This window comes from Varanus komodoensis, unplaced genomic scaffold (assembly GCF_004798865.1).
Source record: "Varanus komodoensis strain SLA01 unplaced genomic scaffold, ASM479886v1 scaffold3, whole genome shotgun sequence".
NCBI classification, from domain to species: domain Eukaryota; kingdom Metazoa; phylum Chordata; class Lepidosauria; order Squamata; family Varanidae; genus Varanus; species Varanus komodoensis.
Genome location: NW_025335761.1, coordinates 48708826 through 48731889, shown reverse-complemented (window position 1 = coordinate 48731889; position 23064 = coordinate 48708826).

Here is a 23064-nt window from a genome sequence, read left to right as displayed (position 1 = left end):
TCAGTGCAATTACCAGGTATCCCTAAATCTCCAGAATGGAGCATGATATTAAGTCTTTTTAAATGGTCCTCAGCCTACAATCCCTTACCCTTCCTCCTGGGTTTCTTACTGCGTAACCAGTGAGCTGGACATTTTAGTGATTAGGAATCAAGAATGGATTCATCTGTCTCTTTTGGTTTCAGCACCTTTCAGACTGTTTGAAGCACAAGTGTGAATCCAACTCATTTCCATCTCAGTTTATGATTTATTTGTTGTTTTTTAAGACTGTCCAAGTGAAAATTCACCTACATTTTACATGCATTTCCAGCCAGGAGTGGAGAGGCAGTGGTTAGATAGAACCCCTGTGTGTCCATGGACATAAGGGAAGAGGAGAAAAATAATGATGTTAATAGCATGTTGGAGGAAGCATGCATTATTTTGTTGTGTTCGTACTACCAGTTTTACTGGGTAAATACAGTTTCTTCCTTTAGGAGAGAAAGAAAAATGCCTCTGCCACATTAGGAAAGAGCTGTAGCTCAGTGGTACACATTCCAAATGGCAGCCCTCATGTGCAGCATTTATGTATAATTATTTATTAAATTTCTATCCCTCCCATTAGTCAAGATGACCCTCTGGGAGGGTTACAAAACAGCATGCAGAAGATCCCCGGTTTAATTCCCAGCTTCTCTTGGAAGGACTATGAAAGAATCTTGCCAGTTCGTGGAGGCAATATTGAACTGCATGAACCAAGAGCCGGCCTTGCTATGTGGCAGCTTCCCATGTTCCACTCTTGCAGTACCACTCACACATTTGAAATTTCTACTATGTTCATTCCAGTCACACACACACATCCTATCCCCACATTCTGTACTGAGAAAACACGGAGGCTTGATCTACCTTTGGTTCAAGAGTAAGGCAGCTCAGCCGTACTTACCAGTGAGAGTTACGTGTGTTTAAGAAGTGGCATCTTTTCTTGATCCAAATGCCTTGTTTGTATTCCAGCCAGCAAAATCCTCTGTAAGACAGAAAACAAAATCAGATAGCACCTGCATCTTTAATCTGACGGATGCATCGCTGCATACAAGGATTGTATGTTTCAAGATATATTGTTTAAGAAATCAGATGCCAGAAATCCTGGGTACAGAGGCTTAACAAAAGTTTTAAAATGCATAAATGCTAACTCACTCAATAAATGCAGATCGGAACTGAATATGCAATAGATACAAACCTAGAAATTGAGGCTAAGACAGGCTTATTGATGTCAACTTTCTCTACCATACTATGATGATCTTGCTTATTTTACTTTTCTTTTTTTTTCTTTTTTTTTGGGGACCAAGGGGAAAAAATAGGAGCTTCACAATTCCCTACATGCCCGATCCCAAGCCAGTCATAGCCAGAGAAAAGCTTTGCATTAATTTTCATTCAGAATCAGGCTGTCAACCTAGCAATAATTTCTTGATACAAAAACTTCCCCATCTGAGCATCTGTACCTGCAAATAAGTATTCTGTATTGAAAACTATGGTCTTCAGGTGAGAATTCCATATAGTACCTTCCTGGATGGAATTTCAACGAAGTATCCACCTGCCAAGATTAGTTTTCATCTTAGAATTCTAGAAAGATGGAGAATTCAATATGCTGTCCAAACATAAACTTCAGTGGGCATGTGGCATAAGAAAGGTGAGGATTTGTGTGAGGAGGGGTAAAGGAAGAGTCAAAGCGGGGCATGACATTCGTGCACAGCCGATAAAAACTTTGCCAAAGTCTCGCCCCCCCATTTATTTATTTATTTATTTATTTATTGTAATTCCAAATCCCCAACACTCCACAACAATGTCACATTTTAATGTAATATCGTCTCCTTCGATGCATATTCATGAAATAAAAATCTTGGCAGTGGCACAAGAAAAAGGGGATGAAGTGTGTTTGGCGGAGTGCGTCACGTTTCCAGACCAGCGGATTTTTTGATTAAAGTCCCTTATCCGTTTTATCATGCATATCCACTCTCTGATTAAAGTGATCTGGAGCTGACACTCACGATGTCAGTATGCACTGAGACCCTTCACAGAAAACATGGTTGGAATTTATATCCTTAAAAGAAAAAAAGAAGAAAGAAAAAAGAGAGAAAGACCCGTTAGGTTAATTTAAGTATGCGCGTATATAGATATGTACCAAAGTAAGGTTTCCAACTAGAGCTGAGCCCTATATTCTCTCATCTCAGTGTTCACTTTGAAAATTGAATATGTGATACTGCTGGACAAATTCCTGGGCAAGGTGTGAGGTGGAAGGAATATTCACCTTGCCAAATGATCACATGCATTCACTCTTGCAGGTCTACCTTTTGTTCTCCTGGTGGCTGCTCCTTTTCTGGCATTGCAATCCTAGCCACACTTACTTGGGAGTAAGCCCTATGGAACTCCTTGATAGGGCAGGTGCATAGGATTAGGATGCAAACCTTTGAGAAGGGTTGATTAAAAAGAAAGGAAGGTTTTGAGGAGGGAGAGAAAACACATCTCTCAACAGGCTTCCCCAAGCCCACAGTTTTGATTTTGTAATATCAGCTGCAATTGGCTTGTCTTGTTTTGTAGAGGTCAAACAAAAGCCTGAACTATTGCAAAGAGATGCGAAGATGGACAGAAGGAATCCTGTACCTTTACTATAAGTGTCATGGAAGAAAGCTCTGCTCAGCCTGGCATGATAAGCTATTCATGGCAAAGTTTGTTTTTTGTTTTGGTTTCCTGAGCATGAGGGAGATGCCAAGCAAAATGAGACCTGCTCAGCATGTGCTGTGAGAAATTGCTATGTCTCCTACTTTATAGACGCTCCTCTGTCTGAAGGGGTCTCCAGTCCAAGAACTGGTTGAAAGGAGGGTTGAGACAAAGATCCATGGAGTGTGCCTCTCTTTTCCCCTTGGACTCAGCTCTGTCTTACAAAGTGAGCTGAGACGTCCATGAACACACGTGGAACCCTGGCAATTTTTTCCACATCATGTGCAGTGGAAACAAAGGCTGCAGATCTTGCATGCAGAACTGGGATGCCACTTGCACAGCAGTTGCAGGGAGCTCAGGTCCTGGTCCCCCCTGCACAAACGCTCAGACTGACAGCCACAAGAAAGTGAGCTGGAATCCAGGGAGCCAAGCCTGGGATCACCCCCCTGGGATCACCCCCAGTGGATCACCCCCCTGCCCCAAACAGAGTCCTCACACATCTCCACTCAGGGTGTCTACTTTTGGACCTATACATATAGGCTAGGTTCACACATACTGACAAGCAATCTGCATGATTTCTTTGAACTGTGCATTTTTGCCTGGATGTTCCTGGCAGACAATCAGTGTTTTCCATGCTAGCAGCTGCTGCTCCTGCAGCTGCTGCTCCTTCCCAGGGACTCTGTGGGAGCTGTATACTAGGACCATGGAAATAATGATGGTGGGTTCAGATGGCCAGAGAAACCATGGTGAAGAGTGGAACACATAGAACAGGCCATGATTTCTTATTGTGGTTTCTAAAAACCAAATGCACCATGTTGACAAACCATGGCAGTGTTTGCACAATGCAGCAGACTATCCTGTGCAAGAAACCCTCATGGCTTATCATGTCATGGGAACCTGCCCATAAATTAGCACATGCAAATCAGTTTCCTCTTTCTCTCCTTTGTTTTGGTGATGCCTTTCTTCTCTTTTGGCAAGATATAAATAGTTATCCTATAACTATGGACTGTGTTCTACCATGATCAAGACAAGCTCCCTAAATATATATGAAAAACCTTTCCTTGAAACAATCTCAAAGAATGTCTGAGAGATGGGGAAAGGGTCTGCAGTGGGAGAGAAAGTCACAGAAAACCAGGCAGAGGTGAATTGTGCTAGGGGTGCACTTGTGCGTTAACACTGCCTCTCTAGCAGCAGCCCCATGAGTCACATTCCTGGCTTTGCATTGGATGCACCTGCCTCAAACCGAGGGTGAACAAGGGTCTAACCTTTAAAAGAACAGTCCTCTGTTTGAATGGCTGTCCAAGACTGGTTTGAAAATAAAGAACCAGGCATCATGAGCAAGGCCCTTGAAGTGGTCCTTCAAAAACCACACAAATCGCTGTATTCCTCACTATAGTGAGCTATATTCATTCCTATTTAAATTACAGCAATTATTTCTAAGTGATTCATATAAATTACAATTGGCACATTTTATACAGATCTGCCTTCATTCATCCTCTCTTTTCAGTTTGCAAAAGTAATGGTGCAGTTGTCAAGCTCCTAATTTATTTATTCCATACATACAGGGAGTCCTCAAGTTATGAACTTCTGAGTTACGAACAACCCATACTGATGAATGAACTGAAAAAGGCTATTAATTAGACAAAATTACTGTGGAAAATTGTCATCACCAAACAGAGAGAGCAAGTGAAGGAGAAGAGAGGGAGGCCTCTAAAGCATGCCTTTCTGTCCTGCCCATCCAGAAAGGGAAGTCTCTTCGGCTTTTCCTTGGCACAAGGAAGAGGCACTGGTGAGTTTGGGTTGGGGAAAGAGGGTAGAAATAGTTGTGATTTTTCCATTTTCAGGGGGATCCTGTGCCCCTAGCCCCAGTGAATGTAGAGGGCTGACTATGCATGATTCAACTGACATACAAATTCAATTTAAAGATGAATTTCCATTTTCTCAGGAATGAAACTCATTTGTAACCTACAGAATGCCTCTATGCCACCCATTTTTCTCTAAGGAACCTAAGGCGGCTTCCATGGTCCTTCCCCTCACAATGATTCCATGAGCTATTTTACACTGTGAATCTGTGACTAGCTGTGAACTTCATGACTGAGTGGGGACTAGGACCCAAATCTCCCCAATCCTAGTCCAGGACTTTAACCACTTAGGCTGCACTGGCTCTTGATAAGTTTTGTGGTTTTGGGTTTCTTTCTTGAGGAGTGCATCACTGTCTTATCTTGTAACTGTTTGTCCTGATGCAGTACAGACTAGGTGTGTACTTCTGTTAACATTTCTCTCCCATTTTCCTCTTTTACAGGAACCATGCAAGGAAACAAACAAGGTCCAACCAACAGCATCAAAAGTAAAAATAACAATAAAACTAAAAGAAAAAGAATTGTTACCTTCTGAAGCGATGCAATCTTATCCACGTCTGCATGGAAGTAAGTTCTGTGGTACTTATTCCTATGGAGCTGTGCATAGGAGTGCAGCCTTAGACCATGGACTCACAAGAAAGCCCAAATAACATAGAAATTTAAAATCTCTTTATGTTCCACCCTTAGATAAGTTTTAAGTGTTAATGAAACTTCAGCGAATGCAAACCTCAAGATAGAGACCTTGACCTTTTGGCGAGATGCCTGGTAGCCATAGGTGACCAGGAGCTCCATGCAATCGAGTAAGCTGGCTGACGGAGGAGAAATTGAGTTCTCCATCCTTCCTCTGCTAATCTGCTAGATGTCCGTGCCACAGAGGAGGGCTGCCTCCTCCACAATGACCAGGTCAGAAATGCAGATGGCTGATGGCTTGGCTTGGCTTGGGTTGCCCCATCCCTCTTAAGATAGGGAGAAAACTATTGTGGGACACCAATTTCTGTGTATTTCATTTTTTTCCAATTGCCTATCGATTCAATGAGTTCTAAGTGACAGTCTGCAGGAAGTTGCTCTGCCACATATGAGCAATGTAATGTAGATAATGCTTCACTGGGGCACGTGATCCAGCCATGCTTTGTGGTGCCTTCTTTTTGGTTGGAAGTTAAATTGAGAATATATGTAATATTAGGAGCTTCCTATGTGCTTTTAAACTGTATTCCTGCAAAATGAGACCAAGATGGGCAGCAAGAGTGGGTACTGAGAGCCCTTATATTCACAAAGAGACTTATACCACAAACTTGGAAAGATAAACACCCATATGTTTTATCTACAGTTGACTATATAAATAAAGCTCTTGCTTTCTCTCTTTCACGCGCATGCACATCCCCCTATTCTTTGAAAAAATAAAGGCTGGAATATCTTTTCAAGTAGTCCCAGTTGTCTCTTTTGTCTTCTTGCCTCAAGGAACAACTAGCTCAAAATGTACCAATATACATGTCCACTCAGAAGTAGATCCCATTTTTTATTTTTCTTTATTTTAAATTTCTTCTATACCATCTATTATAAAATCTCAAGATGGATTACATAAAAATACAAAATATATAAATATAATAAACCTTTATTGCAACCCTAAAATAGTTAAAATTCCTTAGTGCTCACACTTGCTGCAACTAAGTAAAATACATCATTGATTAAATAACTGGGAGAATAAAAACATTTTGGCCTGGCGCTGGAACAAATAAAGTGTTGACACCAGATGCACCTCTCTGGAGAGCAAGTGCCATAATTGCAGAAAAGGCCCTTCTCGTAACAGATCTCCTCGTCTCTTTCAAAGAGGGCTCTAGGAAGAGACCTCCACAGATGATCTTCAGGTCCAAGCAGGCTCGTATGGAAGCAGACATTCCCTTAGTTAACCAGGCCCTAAACTGTTTTCTTCTATGGCACTTACTCATGGGAAAGTCAACACAGAAAAGAGCATACCTGCTTTTGGATGAACGGGGTGAGTGTACTGAACCCACTTTACCCTACAGGAGGTGGAAGGTCAGCAACAAACAGAGCCATCTTTTCCCACTCCTCTCTCCCCACCCTTACTCCTTCTCCATGATTTTTAAGAGAAAGAGTTGTTAATTTCTCTTTGACTCTCCGTTTTAAAAACCCCTGCTCTTTTGTGCCTTTGCATAGCCTTGAAATTATTTTTTAAAAAGGATAATCTCCAGTTTCTCCTAGTTTTCCCAGAATTACATTTGTGTGTGACACAAGATCACATTTGCAACTCAGTGGAAACCGGGGCACATCCTATCTTCCATAGGATGTGCCCCAGTAACAGTCAGTGCATTTGCAGATCCCCCAAGACAAATGGTAACCAATGTAATCAGCCACAGCACTGTGATGTGGAAGCCAAGAGAAGTATACTCATCCTAGCTAGGCACACATCTGAAGTTACTCTAACCGTGATGATGCCCAACATCTGGAAGAAGAGCAAGGAGAAGATGCATTAGCATTAGCATCCTTTCTTATCGCATTGCTGTTGTGTTGTTAGTCACTTTTGGCACCGTTAGCAGGAAAGCAGTATATAAATGAAATGCTGATGATATTATTTGTTTGTTTCTATCTCTTTGTTTTTGCATTCACACGTCTCTGGGTGGTTTACAAACATTAAAGCCCCATGTACAACAATAAAATACTCAGATAAAATATGACCTGGTAAAAACAACACTATAAAATAGAAATAGCTGTAATGACATAAAAATTAAGCCCACAATACAGTAGCAGCAATACAATATTAAAATAAAATATATAAACATTTCCAACAATCATTTTTAAAACATATGATGAATAAAAGGGTTTTCATCTGGCACTGACAGGATGCAAAAGATGGTGCCAGGTGTGCCACTCTGAGGAGCATGGGGTGCCACTCCTGAAAAGGCCCTTCTCCTGTTCACCGCTACATTACTTCTTTATGGGGAGGTTCCCTGTGAAGCACCTCTGTAGCTGATCTTAATAGCTGGGTAGGGGCATATGGGAGCAGGTGAGCCTTCAGATATCCTGGCCCTAAGCCACATTAACTTGGGCCTGGACTTCAACTGGTAGACTATGCAATCGATGGAGTACTCAAATAATATGATCTCGTGGGCCAGCACTCGTTAATAGGTGTGCTACCCTGTTCTGAATTAGCTGAATTTCTGAACTGTTTTCAAAGGCTGCCTATGAAGACCGAGTTAGAGTAGTCCAGACAAGAGACCACCAGCGCATGAATAACCATGGCTGGCTCTTTCTGTCAGATAAGGCCACAGTTGGTGAATCAGCTGTAGCTGATAAAAGGTGCTCCTAGCCACAGAGTCCTCTTGAGACTCCACTGATAATTCCAAGTCTAGGAACATCCCTCAAACTAGAGACCTTGTGCTTTAGGGGGAGTGCAACCCCATCAGGACAAGTTGAGAATCCTCCCACTGGACAGACGATCCACCAAGAGTACCTTCATGTTCTCTGGATTGAGTCTGTTTGTTGGCCCTCACCCAGTCCAGTACTGAGCTCAGACATTGATTCAGAATGGTCACAGCCTCATCTGGGTCTGAGGAAAGAGAACTAGAGCTGAGTGTCATCTGCATATTGATGACATCTCAGCCCATACCTCCAGATGACCTCACCCAGTGGTTTTATGTAGATGTTGAAAAGCACGAGGGATAGAATGGAGGCTTGCACAACCCCTGGCATAACTGCCATGATGCACAGTAAAATCCCCTTAGCACCACTTTCTGGAAATGATCAGTCAAGTAGGAGCAGAAGCACCACAAAGTGGTGCCTCCTACTCCCAGCTCAGCCAAGCTTTTCAGAAGGACACTATGGTTGATGGTGTCGAAAGCCACTGAAAGGTCCAGGAGAATCAACAGGGTTGCACAGGTCATCCCACAGGGCAACCAAGGCACTTTCCATTCCAAAGCCAGACCTGAAGCCTCACTGAAATGGATCTAGATAATCCATTTCATCCAAAAGTGCTTGGAGTTGCCCTCCCACCACCACCCTCAAACACCTTGCCCAAAAACAGGATATTCAGAACAGATCTACAGTTGTTCACATCCCCTGGTCCAGGCTCAGCTTTTTTAGCAGGGGTTTAATCACAGCCTGCTTTAAAGACTCTAGCACCACTCCCTTTCTCAAGGAGGCATTGACAGCCTCCTGGACCCAGGTGTGAACCCCCTCCTTAGTTCTTCCAATAAGCCAGGAAGGGCAAGGGTCAAGCATGCAGGTGATAGGTCGGACCTGAATGAGCACCTTGTCCAACTCATTGGGCCTCAGTAACTGAAACTGGACCAGAGAGTGCTCTGGATACTTCTGCTACTGAAACTATATTAACTGTGCAGCCCAAGTCACAATGAATCCAAGCAACTTTATCTTCAAAGTGCTGAGCAAAATTGTCACAGTGTGCTTCCAAGGGTTCTATAAACTCCCCTTCAGGGCCAGAATGCAGAAGGCCCCAAACCACTCAGAAAAGCTGGACTGGATAAAACTGAAGACACAATGCTGGTGGCAATGTCACTTTGCCACCTTCGCCTCCATGAAATAGGCCTATAATGAGCCTTAAGCCATGTTCAGACAGATTCATTCCAAGTGTTTCTCCACCTGAGCTCTAGTTGTCTCTTCTCTTGCTCCATCGCCCTCAGCTCAGTTGCATTCCAGTGGGCTGACCAGGCTCTGCTAAAGTGGAGAGGGTACTTGGATGGGATTGTGTCAACCACCCGAATCATCTCCATATTCCACAGGGTGACTTGGGCTTCAGCAGGAGCACCAACAATATCATCTGGATAATCCCCCAGAACCCTCTGGAAACCATAATTAGTCTCCAAGGGCAGACCATTCTAATGGGTCCCCCACCCTTGTAGAGGAGACAAAGGGTCGAAAGTCTAAAGTGACAAGAACTGGGATAGACTGATTCACCCAGCCCTAGCAAAAGGTCAAAACTCCTTAATTTCTGGATTCTGCAAAGTCTCTTTATAGATATCAAAGAACAACAGTAAAAAGTCCACAATCACAGGCCTAGGCGAAAACACTGCTATACACAAATACATTCACAAGAAGTGAGAACATTTCTCAATTGCCTAGGCTATAAATGACAATTCTATCAAGTTCTGGTTGGGAGGGGTGTCTGTGTTTAAAATCACTATAAATAGCACAGTAAGCCAGAAGATAGTCATTTTATTCTGTTTGCTCAATAGGATAATGCTTTTCAGAATGATACGTTAAGACAAAACGCACAAGCAGAAAGGCAAGAAGCTCGGATGAAAACATATCTGTTAACTGTACATCAAAAACCATCTTGAAAGAAAGACAAGCACAATTGGAGAATTATGGAGGAAAATGACAAATGTATGAGGAAAGATTTTGTTAGGAAAAATACCTTTGAAGCAAAAATACCTTTGAAGATGAAATTCAGAACAGATGGACAAAGATCTGTGTAAACATTGCATACACTTTGGGAACATTTGTCAACAAGAAAAGAATTGTGGAAGGAAGATTCAGGGGCCATGAGATTTTTCCAATCTCCCCTCTGTGGGCAGAGATAGAAATCTCACCCTGGGAACCCTGACGACTATGGACACCCTTCAGGCCTGGGCATCCATGATTTTATGTTATGTTAGCCACAAAGTCATGTCTGACCCATCACAACCCCATGGACAACACTTCTCCAGGCCTTCCTGTCCTCCACCAACCCCCGGAGTCCAGTTAAGCTCACGCTGACTGCTTCAGTGACTCCATCTAGCCACCTCATTCTCTGTTGTCCCCTTCTTCTTTTGCCATCAATTGGGCATCCATGATGCCAGAACTCAAATGAGAGAGAGAGAGAGAGAGAGAGAGAGAGAGAGAGAGAGAGAGAGAGAGAGAGAGAGAGAGAGGAGGCATTCCAAGGAGTTATTGAAGTGTGCCTTGAGAAGCAAGGGATCCACAGGGGACCTCATCGTTCCTATTCATACCCCTAGCAGAAGCGCTATACCAGCCCTGAACCTGGTATGGATAAATCCCTTTCCATTGAAAGCAATGTGAGGAATTATTACTAGGCCTGTAAGAGGAAAAAGAGTCACAAAAACACCACTGTTTGCTCCCTCTTGCCCTGCCAGCATGTGCCCTGCAGGCCTTTGAAATCTTCGATTCTTCTGACATTGGAGCTCAGCTCCACCTGCCAGTAGGATTATGCTTCCATTTCTTTAGTGCTCTTGTTGATTTTTGTTACTTCAATGTTTAACCTGTTTACAAATTTTAAAAATCCAGTGGTCTAGGGGAGGGTTACAGAACCCTTCAGAATGCAAGAGAGCCAATGTTTGCATTTATGTTGACAGCAGCCAGGCTGGGAGGCATGAGCTTTGCAACAAAACATAGAAATGCTTTGGGGACATCTATTTGCAGGCTGGTTTCTCCAGGAAACACTGGAGAAGAGACTTGCTGACACAGTTGCTGTTTCCTTCCTGCTCCTTGCTTCTTTCTCCTTCTTCTCATATTCTCCTTTCTAGGACTGTCAGCAAGAAATGTTATCTTCACAACAACCATAGGATGCAGGTTAGCTTGTCAATGAAACCCTCATCTAGCTTTCCCTTATGGGGAAAGATAATCTGCTCCCTTAAATTTCTAGAACGCATCTGTATGTCCGCTCCTCAAACTTGCTAAATAGCCTCACACACTTTCACAGAGGTCAAATGGTTATGGCAAGCACGGATGGCAGATACTGAGCCACACGTGAGCATCACTCTCTTTAGCGGTATCTTACGCTGCTGGTATGCCTCTACCAGTTGGGTTGCCTGTGCAGTACTCCCCACTAGCATAGCAAGGACCAGCACTTCCAAAAGCAACCCTGGAAATAAACAGGAACTGTCATTTCTGAATTGTGAGCTGTCAGCAGAGCTCCTTTGCATGGGTTCCACCAATGGGCTCTATTCTGGGAAGAAGCACTGAGTGCCCAATGGATAGCGGGTGGGTGACAGGAGAGTATATGTAAATAAATCAATAGATCTATCTAAAGATGCAGCTACCAGAGTATGCAGCAGACTTAGCAAGCCAGTTTAACACTTGCAATTTATTAGTTCATCTTGCCTTAATTGTGTGTTTTGCTTTTGTTGTTACAGGTGGTCTCTGTAATTGTATACCTTATAATTTGCACCCAAATGGAGGCATTTTCTCCCTATTTATCAACACACTTTAATAGCAGAGGTAGCATGGGCCACAGCACTGTTAATTAAGACTGAAAGTGTTTATCAATTAATCAGTTCAATTGATCTAGTAATTCATTAATTACAGCATTTTTAATTGAACTTGTCTTCTTTAAAAAGGTGTTTGGCACCAATGGTGGTATTATGAATAGTCTACACAATGTCTTTTACATGCATGGTCCAGATCATCTGGTGAAACTGTTTCCTGGGTAAGGAGAAAAAAAAAGAATTGAGCAAAGCATTTTCTGTGTCAGGTTACTGTTATAAGCCAACAGAGGGAGAGAGAAAGAGTTGGCTTTCCAGCTACACCGAGTAGATGGTATGGTTTTGGTTGTTACCTCATAGTAGAAGTGCTTTTGCTGTGTAAAAAAAATAGATCCAATTATGCATCCTCAGCTTCTGCATAGTACCAGCTTCACTGAGGTCTGGCTGTAGATCCTTCCTTTCTTTCATGTTTGATTGATTGATTGATTGATATCCTGCCTTTTTCCTACAAAGGGTTCAAGGCAGCTTACATCTCCTCCTCCATCTTACCCCCAGAACAACCCTGTGAGGTAGGTTGGGCTGAGAGTGACTGGCCCAAAGTCACCCAGTTGGCTCCATGGCTGAGCGGGGACTAGAACCCAGGTCGTCTGAGTCGCAGTCCCATGTTCTTAACCACTACAGCGCACTGGCTCTCCAGTATTTATTATTTATTACATACATTTATACCCTGTCCCATCGCTTGAAGTACTCAGGACACCTTTTACTTCTTTGTTTGTTTAGGTTAGAAGTAGGGAAACTCTTTCCATCTGAAGGCCAAATTCAAGTTTGGCGAATCTCTCAGGAGCTGTGTGGGGGGGGGGGCACGCTTATTGTAACTGTAACTGGAAGAGGTTACTGCTGGTAATGAAGCTTATGGATACCCATCCAACTTTTTGAATAAGGAAAAGAACTCTGCACACAAACTGGGAAAACACCAAACAGAGGTTGGAGCAAAGAGGTTTCCCAGGTTTGGGCCTGGGAAAAGGGAGCAGGCTAATGCACAGAGAGCCCTGAAGGCCCAAATTTGCGCTCTGGGATGAATGGATGGATTTGACCTCTGACGGTTGAGGTTCCCTGCCTCTGGTCTGGATGGGCAGGAGAGCAGTTCTCTGTTCTGGCAATGCTACCGGAAAAGCGCGGTGCAAAAGGCTGTTTTGTCTTTGTTGAGATTTGGGGGTGGGAGAAAATTAAAAGGAACAGATCAAAGAGGAATCCCATAGATCTTTATGTGACGTTTGGTGAAGGCAGCTCATTGGTGCTATTTTGCTCGAGTGGCCCTTCCTCAGAGACCAGAAGGAAGGACCGATGACCCATTTTTGCATGGCTTTCAAATAACATGAAAGCAACATCTTGGCCCTTGCATGGTGGCTGGCCGATGGCTTCACTTGGCAGATAGGAGTTGGACAGAGTTGCCCATCTCTGCATCTGCACAGCATAGATTTTGGCACTGCCCACTGTTCCCACCTAAAGCATGACCTGGTGGGATCTGGCCAGCTGCTCTGCGATTGCAGGGCTGGGAAGGGATGTTCCCTGAAAGCCACAATTAGCATGATGATGTGATGTCAGCTTGTTTGCTTTTTACACTGCCCCCGGCACTGGCTCTGCATCTCAAGGACACATTTTATATCAGCTCCTTTTCTTCTTTGAGTATTGACAGCAGTGTGCAGCTGTCCTTAGAGATCACTGCCTGCCTTCCAGTTTAAGATGCATGCAAAGCTGTCTGGAAAACTGGGGACTGAAGGTCTTCTTTAACTTTGGGGTTTAATTCTACCCTTATTGGTGCTGGATAATAGCAGCAACTCCACAAATGCAGACACCAGTGTGTGACAGCAAACATGTTGTACCAAAGGAGGCTTGTCTTCTGCATCGCTTTGGTTGACCTGTAGCTAGATTGGTTCCTTTCTGCTCCTTCTCCCCCTTCCTCTTCACCCCTGTAATAGGTAACAGGTACTTCTTCCTTGAGGGATGCAAGCAACCCTAACTTCTGCCTTTGCTTATTTAGATTCACGAACTCAGCTTTTATTAACAGTGTTAGAGAGCTTCTTTGAAGATGTGTAAAGAAAAGAAGCCCTAAAGTAAGTTGACTGGGACTTGTAAAGTGGCTCTAACCTGCCTTTATTCCTTGCAACACTAAATGCTGCATTACCAAGTTTCCTTAGTACAAGGCACATGCCACAGTAAGTCATCCCAACAGTTGGGGTGTCCAGAACATTTGAAAAGCACTATGCATAAGATGCAAGAGGTCAAAGGGACCCCACATCCATCTAGGTTTGAAATTATGAGTTACCCATCATGCTTATTTTGTGTGGAAAAGGAGCACAGAGAACGAAAACACAATATGTGGTCTTTTTCAGTAACAGCCAAACTACAAACTTATATTAACATTGCTACGAATGGTATAAAGGGGTCACGATCTCTTCACAACCCTGAATGTTTAGAACCTATTTCCACTTAGCAATTTCCTTGTGGAACTCCCATTATGTCCTCTCCCATCACAGTTTGTGCAAAACTTGCTCCACCAGCTGTTGGTGGTCATTTTACCCCAGCAGTCTGAGAGTCTCCCACAGGCCTTCATATGGATAAGAACATCACAGCTGATGAGCAATTAATGCCCTTCAATGGAAGGTGCCCATTATATGCAGTGCCAACCCTTGACATCTGTGGGGAGGCCTCTCTTGTATTGTCAAAAGACAGGAAATACATCATCAAGAAAGAGGGTGAAAGAGGACACCTATTGCATAGTATTAGCATGTGGTAATTTAGACAACAGCCAAGAACTTAAAAGACGCTTGCTCCTGGTGAGGAAAGCTATGGCAAATCTAGACAGCATACTAAGAAGCAGAGACATCACCCTGCCACCAAAAGTGCATATAGTCAAGGCTATGGTTTTCCCAGTTGCAATGTATGGCTGTGAAAGCTGGACCATAAGGAAGGTTGGGCGCCAAAGGATTGAGGCCTTTGAATTGTGGTGCTGGAGGAGACTCCTGCGAGTCCCTTGGATCGCAAGGCGAGCAAACCGGTCAGTCCCAGAGGAGATCAACCCTGACTGCTCTTTAGAAGGCCAGATACTGAAGATGAAACTCCAATACTTTGGCCACCTAATGAGAAGGAAGGACTCACTGGAGAAGAGTCTAATGCTGGGAACAACTGACGGCAAAAGAAGAAGGAGACAGCAGAGGATGAGGTGGCTAGATGGAGTCACTGAAGCAGTCGGCGTGAGCTTAAGTGGACTCCAGGGGATGGTGGAGGACAGGAAAGCCTGGAGGAATGTTGTCCATGGGGTCGCAATGGGTCGGATGCAATTCCACGACTAACATCAACATCAATTTAGACAGATGCAATCATTACTACAGTTTAAATAAGAATATGTGACACCTCTCCATACTTAGGGAGACTGTGCCCACATGTCCTATGTGTCTTACTCAGTTCGGCTGCTAATAATGGGCAACTTCAAATCCTCTACTGGCTTTCTCTTCTGAGTCTTTATTTCTCTTCTTTATTCCCTTCTTGTGGTTTTTTTAGGAATCAGACAGCCATTCAGATGGAGGACGCCTTCAAATATTGGACTGTCCTTTGCAAAATAGGGCACATAGACACCCTGAAATTTTGGCAAAACATTCTGGCTGTATTGTGATTCCAGAAGGTTCCATTCCTTACCAGACTGCCACAGTCAATGGTCCTAGCGATGGATTGTTCGGTTTCTGCAGTGCATGACGTAAAGTTTATTTCAAGAGCCAGGCAATGTGTCTGTGACTCTCTTTCAGCTCTGTTCTGCAGATTTCTTGGGGTGAAAAGGGGAAATTTCTGAAGAATGTGGCAGACGCTTTGTTTCTAGGCATTTCCCTAAGGTTAAGCATCATTTGGAGCTGCTACTGTGGGAGAATAAGGAGGAGTCCTGGGCAAGATAACGGTTGGGGTTCCTCCCCCACCCCACACACTTGCAGTTTGTTTATTGTATGAAATTGTTTTAAATTAATGTTGTGTGGGCTGCCATGAACAATTATGGGAAGGCAGGATATCAATTTTTAAAGGTTTAACACAAAAGTTCATAACATGAACAGCAACAACAAAACTAAAACAAGAAGTTTGACTCTTTTAAGATAAGAATTCAAGATGTAGAATTGTTTGTTTATTAGCTACATGCATTGTTCAACTTGGCCCTGATCCTAGGAGATCTGGGTGGTGTAAAATAAATCAGAAGCAGAAAAACACAGAAGGTAAACATGAGCCAGCGTAACTCTTTTAAATGTCCAGCAACAAAAACAGTAGCAAGTCTGATGTCACTTGAGCTTCAGTGGAAAGATCTTTCCAGAGATGAATCATAGAACCATAGAATAATAGAGTTGGAAAGGGCCATGAAGACCATTGAGTCCAACCCCCTGCTGTTACAGGACACCACATTACACCATCCCACTCAGATGGCTGAACAGTTTCTTTTTGAATGTGCCTAGTGAGGGAGAGCCCACCACCTCTCTAGGCAGCTGATTCCACTGTCAAATTGGTCTGAAAGAGAGGAAGCATTTCCTGATGTCCAGCCTGAATCTGGGTTGTTGCAACTTGAATTGATTATTCCGTGTCCTACACTCTGGCATCAGCAAGAAGAGATCTTGACCTCCCTCTTTGTAACAGCCTTTGAGGTGCTTATAGAGGGATATCATGTCCCTGCTCAGTCTTCTCTCCTCAAGGCTGAACATGCCCAGTTCTCTCAGTCTCTCCTCATAGGTTTACCACCACAGAGGAAACCCTCCTCTGAAGAATTTAAGACATGGAAAGGTTGGTACAAGGAAATAGGCATTTTGGTCCTAAACCATCTAGGGCTTTAAAGGTAAGCACCAGCTCTGGAAATGTGCTTGGAAAGGAGTAAGCAGTTAATTTAACTCTTTCAGAATGGGTGCAATGCAGTCCCATCCAGGTGTATCATTACGTTCTGAAAGGCCCATGCTATGCTATTTGAAGCATCTGAGCCACCTTCAAGGGCAGCCTTGTATATAAAGCTTTCCAATGAGCCAGTTGGGAGTTTACCATAGTATGGATCCCCATGGACAGACCACTGCCGCCCATGAGTGTTCATGGTGGAAATGCTGCAAGGGGCTGCCAAGGTAGCTCCCACTTTCCTGTGTCTTCATGGCCTCAGCCGTGTCCCCAACATCCTGTGAACAGTGACAGGAATACAGAAGGATGTGGTGGAGCAAGGGCATAATCCTGGATTATTCTGAACATCCTTCCTTCTAAAATCAGACCACATAAACCAGGTGAATTATGAGGGACATGTCAGAGCCAAGGTATCCTCAGTGGCCTAATTTTTCCTTCTTGAAGCACAGAGTCTTACATCTCTGTCGTAGCCCTCAGGCTACGGATCTTGTCAGGGATTGTAAAACTTGATCTCTCCATACACTGCAGAAGCTGTTTGATGTTATTCTTGCTTTATATTGCACCTAAAGATGTATAATTTTTTAGTCATGGTTATAGGTTTTATTAAAATACAATGCCACTTCCAAGTAATAGCGATTGAGACTGAGGTATCTGTATAACCCAAGGCTGTAACCCTAAGCACCTCTGCTTGGAGAAATATTGTTTTGAATTCAGTACAGCTTAGTTCAAAGTAAATGTACTCAAAATTGTGGTGTAAGGTTATGCCTGCTTTCTAGCTGATTTTCAGAAGAGGGTTGATGGGGAAGGAGAGAAGCGGGGTTATAAATCCTGTTTTAGTGTTTTGCTATTTATGCAAATTTCCAAATAGAAAGGCATATGGCAGCAAAGTAGCACTAACTATCTGCTTTTCACCAGATCTCTCACTGCCGCATTAGAAGGAAGAGGAAAATGACTCTGGGGTGGAGGCTGCAGAGGAAAGGGGAATGTCATGTTGCTTTTGGATTTTCTCTCTTGGTTTCCTTTCCAGCCGTGCTCTGGGCTCAGCTGAGTTCCTATTAAACTAACTTGTGCAAAGGGATCACCAGTTTTCATCCTCACATTTCCCTCCACACGCCGGAAAATGTCCCCACCTGGAAACAACCGTTGCTTCCAAGCCTATGCTAAAGCCATTGCAAAAGGCTTTGCTTATTATCAAGGCAAAATAGGCCTGGAAAAGACCCAGAGCAGGCACTCACTGCAGATCGAGCGCCAGAGCATGCTTGGCCTGGTGTCTCTGTGAGCAGCACTCCCGTGACATGGCCTGTGCAGGTATGTGACAGACAGCGGAAATGGAACCCACTATGGCCAGGCCGAAGCCAGCAGCCAAAACACATTTGAGCCTCCACATAGAACCCAGAATGGGAGGTGCTGCCGCTTCTCCCTGCTGCTACTGCGTACTTGTCAAGACATCTCCCTGCTTTAAAAGAAACCCCTTTCTTCAGTTGCTCACTCTGCAAAGAGGGCTTCTGTGTAACGACAGAGTGGAGATCCACATGTGCCATAAAATCGAGCGCTAAATCAGAGTAAGGAATGCGGGCAGGGGAAGGAGGAGGCAGAGATAGAGAAAATATTTGAGTAAGAGATGCCCTTGCAAAAATAGACCGAACCCCCCCCAAACCCCCAATATCCATACCATGTGGGTCTTCATATATCCACTTTGCATTCTGCCTGATAATGTGCCATGCCCGCTGCACCGTTGGAAAGCAGCAGGGTTATTTTCCCCATCCTAATTGATGAACAGCTGTGCAGTAATAGACTGCAAAGCACAGCTTCACTGATCTCTCCTCAGGCCACCCGAGGAACTGAAGGCTCCACAGGGAATCGGGGAAGAATGAAAGTCTCCACCTCCGTCCCATTATTATTTTATTTTTAAATAAATAAATGCATTTCCAAAATGTCTCCTCACTCACTCTCTAGCACTTTGTTACAGCAATAATTAACTCCAATTTCTCCTTGGAGAGGAAGCAGCTGCTCTGGCTCGTCCCATCACATTGCTTGATCATACTTTGCACAAGTCAAATGTCAGCGCGATTATTTTGCTCTCTGTCGAAAGGGAAATGTGGGTTTTGCGTTCATAGGGGGACTCGTGCGTTGTCGAGGACGGTCCTGCCAGGACGGTCGAGATGCAGACTTGTACCTTTGCAGGGCATTCAGGGCCTATGGGAGAACGCAAGCCCCCAGCATGACACAGGATTGTTTCTGTCGCACGATGTCGAAGTGATATGGGAATTGGCCGTGCCAGCGTAGTTCCCAGGCTGCTATCACAGGAATCGTGCCTTTAAGTACGCTTCCCTGTGATGCTTATAAGGAGGCACAATTCATGTGAAAGCCACACACCAGAAACAAAAGACCCCTGAAAAGGTCAGTCTCGCCCATTAAATTGTGCCCCACTCATTCACCAGGTTCCATTTAGTCCATTAAAGTGTTGGTCTTTGTAAAGCCACTGTGCCATTGCGTTAGAGTACTGCACTGGGACTTGAGACCTCTGGGTTCTAGTCCCTGCTCAGCCAGGAAGCTCCCTGGATGGCTGGGCCAGTCACTGCCTCTCAGCCTGACCTGCCTCACAGGGTCGTTGTCATGAGGGGAAGAATGCAGATAAGGAGATCATATAAGCCCGCTTGGGATCCTCACAAGAAAACAGGCAGAATATAAATGCAAGGCAGCTTACTTAGCTTCATTTCATCCTCACAACAACAAAGCTGTGAGGTAGTTTGGGCGGAGAGTCTGTGGCGATGCACCTTGCTCCTGAACTGTTTTGTCTGCAAATCTCTTTGCAGAGTTCAGCAAAACTTGGGGAAGGAAAAAGGTCTGCCAGTGTTACAAATTCAGGTTTTCTGCACTCATCAACCCTGTTCTCATATAAGTAGAGGGAGGCAGGGTCTGCTTCCATTCTTGAAAGAGAGGAAAGGAGAATGTAGCTGCACCCTCTCCAGTTTTATGCCAGTTCATTCCACTGAGCCAAGTCCTTCTCTGCATTCCTAGCTTATTTGTCATCTGAACCAAGCCAAGAGAAGAGGGGCAGGAGCAATCGACTGCAGTAAGAAATGAATGCTAAGAGTGTTTGTAGGACTTTTTTTTTGTCTAAGCAGATGTCTTGTAAAACTTCTCTCAAGGGATGAATGACTCGGTTTCACCTTCTGTGCCATTCAATGTTTTGCAGGCACAATCCATTCCATTCTGTTGCTTCTTCAGTTGGTGAATTTGCTTGTTTCTGAAGTTCAAATGAAGATGTGTACTCCTTTTCGAATGCAATTTCTCTGATAGGCACATCTCTGCAAGCACTTTCTCTAGTATGTTTCCTTTTGTACCCAATTGATCCTAATGCACATTCTTTGTGTGCATTTTTTGAGCAGAGACCTGCATCACAAAATTCTGAGAAGCATGAAAACTGAAAGATAAGTTTGTGCCAGTTTGTGTATTAGTCTGGGGCCTGTCCATGAGGACGACCCATCTTAAACTGTGTATCTAACAAATTTCACCCCATCCCCTTCATCCAGTTACAATCTACTTCCTATTTCTGGTCATTCTTGCTTTCGCCCACTTTAGATTTCATGCATACAATATTGCTAGGAAGAGTTAAGTATTATATATTTGTTTATCAGATAGTGAACAGAAATATGATCTATCTGATTCTATCAAAAACTGATCCATCCTGATTCTTCCAAGAAATATATTACCCCCTCTGCCTTTTGGGGAAATCTCTTTTTTGTTGTTATTTTCATTTCAAAATCTTTGATTTATAAGTATGCTGTGTGTACCCTCATTGTCTGTGTAAGAGTTACCCAGCAAAATGAACAAAGATACAGTCCCAATATCTGACCACAAGCAGGATATAAATATAGATAGGTAATAAATAAATACTTAACGCTTTGTGGATAAGAAATCAATAATTATCCAGTTTACCATAGGGACAAACAGTGGGAACATTCAAATGATATTGATTTGCCTTACTTTAAACAAACAAGGTAGCAGAAATGACAAGGTTGCGTGTGTGCACTGAGAAGCAGGCCCCGGTGAATTAAAGGGGACTTACTCTCTAATGCGTATAGGCTTGCAGCTTAAACAGATGAGGAAATGCTACTTGGAAGAACCTGAGATGGACCTAAAGACACTGTCCTAAAATAAGATTCAATATTGTACTGGACCATTACGTTTATCCACTTCAGTTTCTTCACTGAGAGCCAGTATGGTAGAGTGGTTAAGAGCGCAGCGCTGGGACTCAGGAGTTTTGAGTTCTAGTCCCCGCTCGGCCATGAAGCCAGCTGAGTGACTTTGGGCCACTTACAGACTCTTGGCCCAACCTACTTCACAGGGTTGTTGTTGTGGGGATGAGACTGAGAACAAAAGAAGGAGAATGGAGTACTGTATATAACAGCATATAAGACAACTCTTGAAACCAAAAGTAGCAAAGCAAACATTGGGGGTAATCTTTATGCTCAACATATATAAACAGCCCAAATACATGTGTCTCTGATATATACAGGTATTTTTCTGAAATATGCTTCCTGGTCAGTTGTTCTATGAGTCATTACCATATATCAGTGTATAAGGCAACCCTTGGAACTGAAAATAACAAACCAAAAATTTGGAGACATGTTATACACCTGACATATGACAGACACCAGAAAAACAGCCCAAAATATTTATTTATTTATTTATTTATTTATTTATTTATTTATTTATTTAAAACATTTTTATGCTGCCCCCATCACAATGAAGCCTCGGGGAGGCTCACAACAGAAACAAAATATATAAATACATAAATAATAACAATATAACAATAAAAAATTATTTACAAACCCCCGGTGCATCTTGGCTAAAAATTTAAAATCCTATAAATACAAATAATTTAACAATTAAAATTGACTTATATTGACCTTGACTTATACATGACTTGCCTTATATGCCAGTATATACAGTAAGACACACTGAATTCTTTAAAAGAAAAAGGGTGGGCTGTAAATCAAATAAATGAATGTCCAACAGGTTAGGCCTCACACTGAGTTAGACTGTCCACTGAAATCACATGCCTGTCAACCTTTCAATGGATGCATCGAAGCACTGGGCTGCACCAGGCAAAAAGATCTGGCCATGCTCTCTCTCTCTCTCTGCACATGCATGCGTGTGTGAGGGGTGGGGGAGAGAGAGAGCGCGCGCACCATTTTCTACAGAACAAATATTTTGGGAAAGGAATTCTGGACATTCATTAAAATATTTGTATGGAGTGCTCAACTAGACAAACTTTTAGCCTGATGCTGCACGGCTTTTCTTATGTTTATATAAAAAATCCAGTATCATCAAAAGAAAGAATTTGATATCAAAATGTCAGCATCTTAAGACTTTAACACAATTACATTAATGTAATTATTATTCCATATTATCTCAAGTAGACAATTCAATTCATGCTGTATTTCAACTGAGGAATGACGATAGAATCCCCCTTCCTACCACACACAATTATTCCTAGCATGGTGGTTGAGGTTACTGAATTATCTGCCATATTCTGTTTTACAGGGGCTTGGGCAGGAAATGAAGATCAAAGTCAAAACCCCAAAGTCTAAACAGTTCAGTTCTGTCAAGGAGCAGCAATTAGTAAAGCCAAATCTGCCCAAGAGCATAGGAAGCTCACAGAGCATATAATAATAATAATAAAGGTTTAGCAAGAAGTGGTTGAAAACTGTCCAGGCTTACTGAGAAGGGTCCAGGAGTCCTCAACATAACTATCAGATCAAGAAATAGCCAGGTTTAAGGAAACAAGCTTTCAAAATACTGGGAGTTAAGTGAATGGTGTTCCAGCAACTGAGCTGAAGCTTTATAAGGAGCAACCTTCAGGTGTGCCATGCAGGACCCAGATGGAACACATCTGTGGCTTCTGGAAAACATCCTCATGAAGAAGTCTGTACTCCTGAGGAGTCCTATGCTGATAAGAGGCCCTTCATTGCAGCCAAGTACTTCTCTTAGGGAGTCTACCTTTCTACCTCTTCAGGTTACGATGCTGTCAAGGGCTAGGTCATCCTTCCGCTAGGGCTCAGACATGGACTTCACTGCCTTTGTTGCTGATGGACCCACAGCCATCTCCTACAAAGGCTCAGGCTCCCCTTGATCTCCTGGAGGGGCTGCTGCTTGATGTTTTCTGACTGCGGGAGCTGTCTCTGGGAGCACTTCCTCTGAGGAGAATCCCTCCAGCAGAAGCATGACATGCATCTACATGTATGTTAGCGTGAGTTCTAGCACTGTATCTGTAGAAATGTCAATTGGAAACTTTGCTACTGAATTTACTGAATGGTGGATATCACTCCTTTTTTCTTTTAACAAATCCTTATCACACTTTGTCTAACAAGAATTTGAGAAGGGAGTATGAGAACCTGAAAGTTCCTGCCCAGTTCTGTGCAGCT